The 5,979-nt window shown below is 47.6% G+C and overlaps 1 long non-coding RNA gene across 2 annotated transcripts; it reads left to right on the forward strand.

Annotated features, from left to right (window-relative positions):
* The first annotated feature begins 830 nt into the window (after positions 1-830).
* On the forward strand, positions 831-4,696 carry LOC123278472 (uncharacterized). Of its 2 annotated transcripts, none has more exons than XR_006515862.2 (4): positions 831-1,126; positions 2,018-2,119; positions 3,855-3,915; positions 4,410-4,696. It is a non-coding gene; the product is annotated as an uncharacterized lncRNA (long non-coding RNA). The 2 variants fall into 2 exon arrangements; XR_011495540.1 differs by having other exon boundaries at positions 4,413-4,696.
* The last annotated feature ends 1,283 nt before the right edge of the window (positions 4,697-5,979 follow it).

Consider the following 5,979-nt stretch of genomic DNA (forward strand, 5'->3'; position numbering starts at 1 on the left):
ACGCAGCTATTGTCTGAAAGTTTTCCATCTTGCTCTGTTGCTCCTTTCCTGGTCCTTTGGCCAGAGAGAGCACACTTTTGTTGGCACTTTTTTGTCTGCACTCACTGGCATTTCTGGGTTGCCAGTTTCTTCAGCTTCATATTTGGGAAATAGGAGGAAAAAGAAATCCCAAGGACCTCACTGATGTGTTATTATTTGGGTCCCAAGGTTCCCAGCAGGTCTGCCTTCTTCTCTCCTCCTTTCAGAGTCTTCTTGTGTTTCTTTTATATGCATAATGTCCAGGGGTTTTAGTTGTACTTTGCAGGAGGAATAGGGGAAAGTACACTACTATAATTTACTTTTTTATGATGGCCGTGTTCAACAACCAGCTTACAAGTCCTTGAAATTTTAACAATCAGCTCGTGTAAGCTGGCTCCAACACACCACTACTATGAGTCTCAGAGGCGGTCAGAGCTCACCTCCCACCACAGAAGCTAAAATGCCACAACTCTCATTCCCAGCCTTCCCTGCAGCTTGGGCACATCACATGATGTAAGCTTGTTCAATCAGACGCATCCCCCTGAGACCCTGGACCAGGTACTAGTGATGCTGAGAAGCAGGAGAGTGGAGAATCCTTCTGGTGGCCATTCCAGGGGCAGGGTGGCAGCAATACTAGGGATGGCATCCACCACCAGGGGCTTGAACTGTGGCATCTTGTGCTCAGTGGTGGCAGCAGCATTCTCACCAAATTTTTTCTACGGCATGTTTTTGACCATGGTTCTGGCCAGTATCACTTCCGAGTTGGATTTTCCCAGCGCTTCTGTGAGTGGCTTTTCAACAGCTCTGTTACTGCTTAAACTGGCAAGACCTGGCTTCTGTTGGGTGCAAAGAATTCTGACTGATCCGCATTCCACTGGCTCTCAGCTGCAAAGCCCTCTGGGAAAAAAAAACCTCAGGCTCTACCACAGAACGTCCTTATTCGTGCTCCGAGGAAATGATTTGAGGAATAACTCACAGCTAACAGAACAGCGGAACTCAACCTTGGAGGGCTTGCTGAGAGGGGCTGCTGGGAGCCCAAAGCCATCACAACCTAACCCAGTGTCTTAGCTGCCAAATACCCTCGTCAGCTATTCTGATCTCCCACACGGTGAGTGTGCCATTAATTATAGTCTCTCCCTGTGAGACGAGCCATTTGGCAATGGGTGGAAGAGACTAACAAGCCTCACCTTGAGAACAGGACAGTCCCTACACTAAAATCTTATTTTCTCCTCTTCACTTCCTCCTCCTGCACCACTGAAGACCTGCTCGCTGGTTAGAGTAAAGTTTTTATGTCCTTGAGAGTGGCTTTTGTGCGCAGAAAAGATCATTCATAGCTTTACTTGGGTCTTGAAAATTAATATTTGATTTATGAAATGTATAGATTCAGAAATTTATGGCTCTTCTTTAAGCTTTTAAAATCAGCTTAGGAATCTTATGATCCTATTTATAAGTCTAGCAAATATTAACAATCACTCTGAGAGGGTTTGACTAATGTTTAGGCCCATTTATATACTTAGTTAATTAAACCTCTTTAGCATTTTAAGTCGCATTTGTAAATTTAATATATTCAATTCCTTTTTAAGTACTTCATCTGACTGACAAATCTTCCCAAGTACTAAAGTGACTCTTAGAGATGTAATAAATTAAGCATACAAAAAACAGTGAAGCTAAAATTCTCTTAAATTTCCAATCTATACGTAAACTTAGATTTCAGCTGAAAATCAGAAGTCTCTAACAATTATTCAAGTACAAACATTAAAGTGGAATGTTAGGTGGTCTATTATTCTAAGAGCTAAATTCTCTTTAAAATTACACATCCATAAAGTATCATTGCTATAGACTGAATGTTTGTTTCCTCTAAAATTCGTATGTTGAAATCTTAACTCCCAATGTGATGGTATAAGGAGATGGGGCCTTAGGTCCTGAGGGTGGAGCCCTCACGAATGGGATTAGTGCCCTTAGAAAAGAGACCTCAGGGAGCTCTCTCATCCTCTGCCAGGTGAGGACACAGCAAGATGACCATCCATGAAACAGGAAGTGGGTTCTCACTAGACACAGAACCTGCAGGCACCCTGATCTTGGACTTCCAACCTCCAGAACGGTGAGAAATATATTTGTATTGTGCATAAGCCACCCAGTCTGTGGTGTGCTGTTACAGCAGCCTGAATGGACGAAGACAGTCATATACACACAAATTCTTTTAACTTGAAAATACTAAAACTACAGTTTGGATTCCCTTAAACCTTTGTGTGCTGAGTTGTATATTTTCCCTGGACTACTGAAATAGCTACCCAGAAGGGAGATATTTTCCTTCTCAGCTAACTGAGGTTGCTGTCAATCAGAGATTTGCATTGGGATGCTGACTGGATCCTCGTTGGTGATTCTAAGGACCCATCAAGCCCTATTTCCAGTCTCTAACTTCCTAACTCCAAGATGGCAGTGGCCGAGGAGCCCACCCCCTTAGACACGAGTGATTGATTACTGGGTTTCAAATCAGAGTCCAGTCCACAACCCCAGCCAGGGCCCACACCTGATTTTGCATTTATTTGGCCCTTAAGGTATGTAACTGTATATTTTTCCATCTAACTGTAAAGAATCCTGCCTTCTCTTCATATGCTTCTTACTCCTGAGCACTGCACAATTCTTACGGATGTTAAACTTTCATCTAATTGAATTCTGGTTCTCTCTCAGAGTTTTATCTGATTATTCAGTCAGGACTCCCAGAGTCATTCCCCAAGGTCATCGCTCAGCCCTACCCCCTCACCTTACCTCCCCCCACTGTGGTCCCTGAGTTCCTCATTCCCCAGCGAATGCAGAAGTGGGCTCTCCCAAGACCTATGCTCCCTGTCACCTGGCAAGTCCCATTTATATACTTAGTTAATTAAACCTCTTTAACATTTTAAGCAGCATTTGTTTAATTTAATATAGGAATTTAATATAAATTTAATATAAAATATATTTAAATATATTTTATTTTTAAAATATATTTAAATTTTAATATAAAATTTTAAAATTTAATATAAAATTTAATATAGGAATATAAGGAGAAAGTTCTTAAGCCAAGCAACTTCACCCAGAGGTTTTTGGAGGGTTACAATGGGATTTAGCCCTCTGCTTCCCACCCTTTCCAGAGCAGGCGCTGCAGCGGTCAAGGTCTGTTGGAAGAACAAGGTCCGCAGGAGCACTGGAGCCAACCCTTAATCTCCCAGAAGGACCAGGGGTCATAACCAAGCTCACCAGCTAGTGCCTGAGGCAAGGCTAGAACCCAGGACTCCTGACTCCCAGCCCTGTGTGCTGGCCCGGTCAACTGCAGTGGCCACCACAAAGGCAACGTCGGCAGAGCCAAGGAGCTCACGGATCACGGGCCCAACCAACCAGCCCAAACATTAGAACGGGCTATGTAGAGCCTCTCGGTGGCTTAGCAGACAGAACAGAAATAGGCACAGTTCCTGCCCTTTCTAAAATAAATACGGACACCACGTATTTGTATTTCCATACTAAGGAGAAGCAATAATAAGAGTCACTTTCAGCTATAGTGGGAATGGGGGGTAGGGCTGGGCCCCAGAAAGCAGAGGCTGGAGGAGAGGATACGAGGCGTAAGGGTAGCCTTCAAGGGCCACAGCCTCTGGGAACACTCTCACAAAAAAGCCATGTACACGACAGGCCCTCCAAAACCCAGCATGAAGACGCTCTGGTCCCTCCATTATTAGCATTTTGAAGAACCACTGGTGGAGCAGGGACGGGACAGCTACGATGGAACACGAACCTTCCTGCTGACTGGAGCCCCAGGGCCATCTCTCACACTTCCCGTCCATTCCCCATCTTGTCTCCCACAGCTCCTGGGCCCTCCAACGGCACTTTCTCTTTCCCACCCGCCACTGTCTAGTCATCAGTCTGGTAAGTAGGATGTAGGATCACCAACATCTCTCCCTCCAGCTGGCTTGGAAAGAAACCCACAGTGCCTCTTTGAGTTTTGAGGGCATTATTACTGACAGACACAGAGAAAGGGACAGCTGTAACTGAAACTAACAAACATGAGAACCGAGACATTTTCTGAATTCTTTAAAAGTTCTACTAGTGTCACCCTTGGCCTTCACTGGATCCTAAGTGGGACAGTGTCCTCGACTTCTTGGCCCTTCCTTCTCTGTCACCTGTTCACCCCTATGTACTTCATGCACCCCTGTGACCAGGCAGTGTGGGAGGCAGTAGGAGTACAACACGGGCTCAGGCTGGGTCTCTGTCCACCCTGTGGCCTAGAGGGGAGACAGACAAGTCCAGCTTATGGGTGTGCAGTGGGACAGGTGCTGTGACAGGCATGCTAAGGGAGCCTCAAATGAAAGTCTGGTTTTGCGCGCTCCTCAGTGCCCCTCTTCTCCCCGCTATCATTCCAGCAGCTCCCAGCCCCTGCGTCATGTCCAGCTGTGCCCACCTCCTCTCCGTGCCACACCTCCCATGGTCCCAGCAGCCCTGTCTTGAGAGGTCCCTGCTCCTCCTCCAGGCCCGCAAAGCCGAGTGTGACACCCACCACCACGCAGAGGACATCTCGACAGTTGTCTGCTCAGTCAGCACTTGATAAAAGGGTTGTTCAATAAAAGGAAACATTTCCAACTAAATTAAAAATAATCCCAGCAGAGGGCTCAAGTATTAAATCTTTCTTCCAGAACATAAAACTTACAAATATTGGAGTCTGCTCTTTGCACAAGTGGTGAGCCACACGACCCATCAAGTTCTCTTTCAGACCACTTTATGATTTATTTATCTGGAAACCAAACTCCTCACTTCGGCCTTCTTATGTGCCACCCTGGCTTCAACCCACTGTCCAAAGCTTGCCCAGAACCTGTTTTATTGCTGCTTGCAACAGCGGCTTAAGCGCCAGCTGTACGCACAGCGTTTGGCCCCAGTGCCCTTGAATTCTGTTTCGCCTTTCCATTGCTGCTCAGAATTCCCTCTGAGAGCTCTAAGTGTCAACAGGCATGATCATTATTTGAGTCACCTGATACGATACAAGAAGAGATGTCACACAGGCTGCCAAACGGGACACATTATTGCCAGGCTCTGTGCCCTACAGGAGGGGCCCAGGGCAATCCAAGCAGATGGTCCGTGAGCTCTGACAGCCAGAAGCTTTCACAAGGGCATCGGACGTCTCAAGGGAGCTGAATCCTCAGCACGGAGCAAGGAAATGCCAGCCGCCCTCTTTGCTCCAAGCAGAAGAATGAGTTAGCATATCTCCGGGCCTGAAGGGGGCTTGAAGTTGTCTAAGGATAAATGAAAGCTTTGGGCGGCTGCCCAAGCTGTGGCCATAACCCCACTCAGAAAGCCAAAGCAGGGCAGGGGGCAGATGGCAATGGGCCCACTGTCCTCCTTACTTACAGAAAGCGTCCTGCACCACCTGGCAGGTGCCCACTCGTGAAGCTGCTTCCAGTCTAAAGCAGACAGCAGCAGAGTCTGTTGCTTCAAAATGCCATGGCCTCTAACCCCTCAGCAGTCCCCTAGAGCTGAGCCACCAGGGCTGGAGGTGGCTCCTTTCCATTGGTTCCCCTCTACACGTGGAAGAAGGCCCTGGCCAAGTCGCCCAATCCCCCTCGGAGAACATGGTTGGAGGGTCGGTGAAGAGAAAGTCCGAGGAAACACAGGGGCGACAAAGGCTTCCAGACAAATTCTGAATGTCCCCAAGTGAAAAGAGCTCTGATTGTCCAGGCCCCAGGCCTTCTATGCGTTTGCCACTGTCCCATCATCCCTTGTCTTTCTCTCTTCCACCTCCAGCCCGGCCCCCACTGCCATTCTTTCCTCTCCTATCCCTCAAGGCACCTGGCAAACTTCTGGCTTGCTGCAGCCCCCTCTGGCCTCTCAGAGCCCCCACTCTGGGTGAGGAAGAATTCCCCGTAAGCAGCCCCAGCTCAGTGTGCGTGTTGGCCGCCTCTGGCCTCTGGCACTCGCTAAAGGGCTGCTGCCTCCCTTTGG

Source organism: Equus asinus, chromosome 19 (assembly GCF_041296235.1).
Source record: "Equus asinus isolate D_3611 breed Donkey chromosome 19, EquAss-T2T_v2, whole genome shotgun sequence".
Lineage (NCBI taxonomy): Eukaryota > Metazoa > Chordata > Mammalia > Perissodactyla > Equidae > Equus > Equus asinus.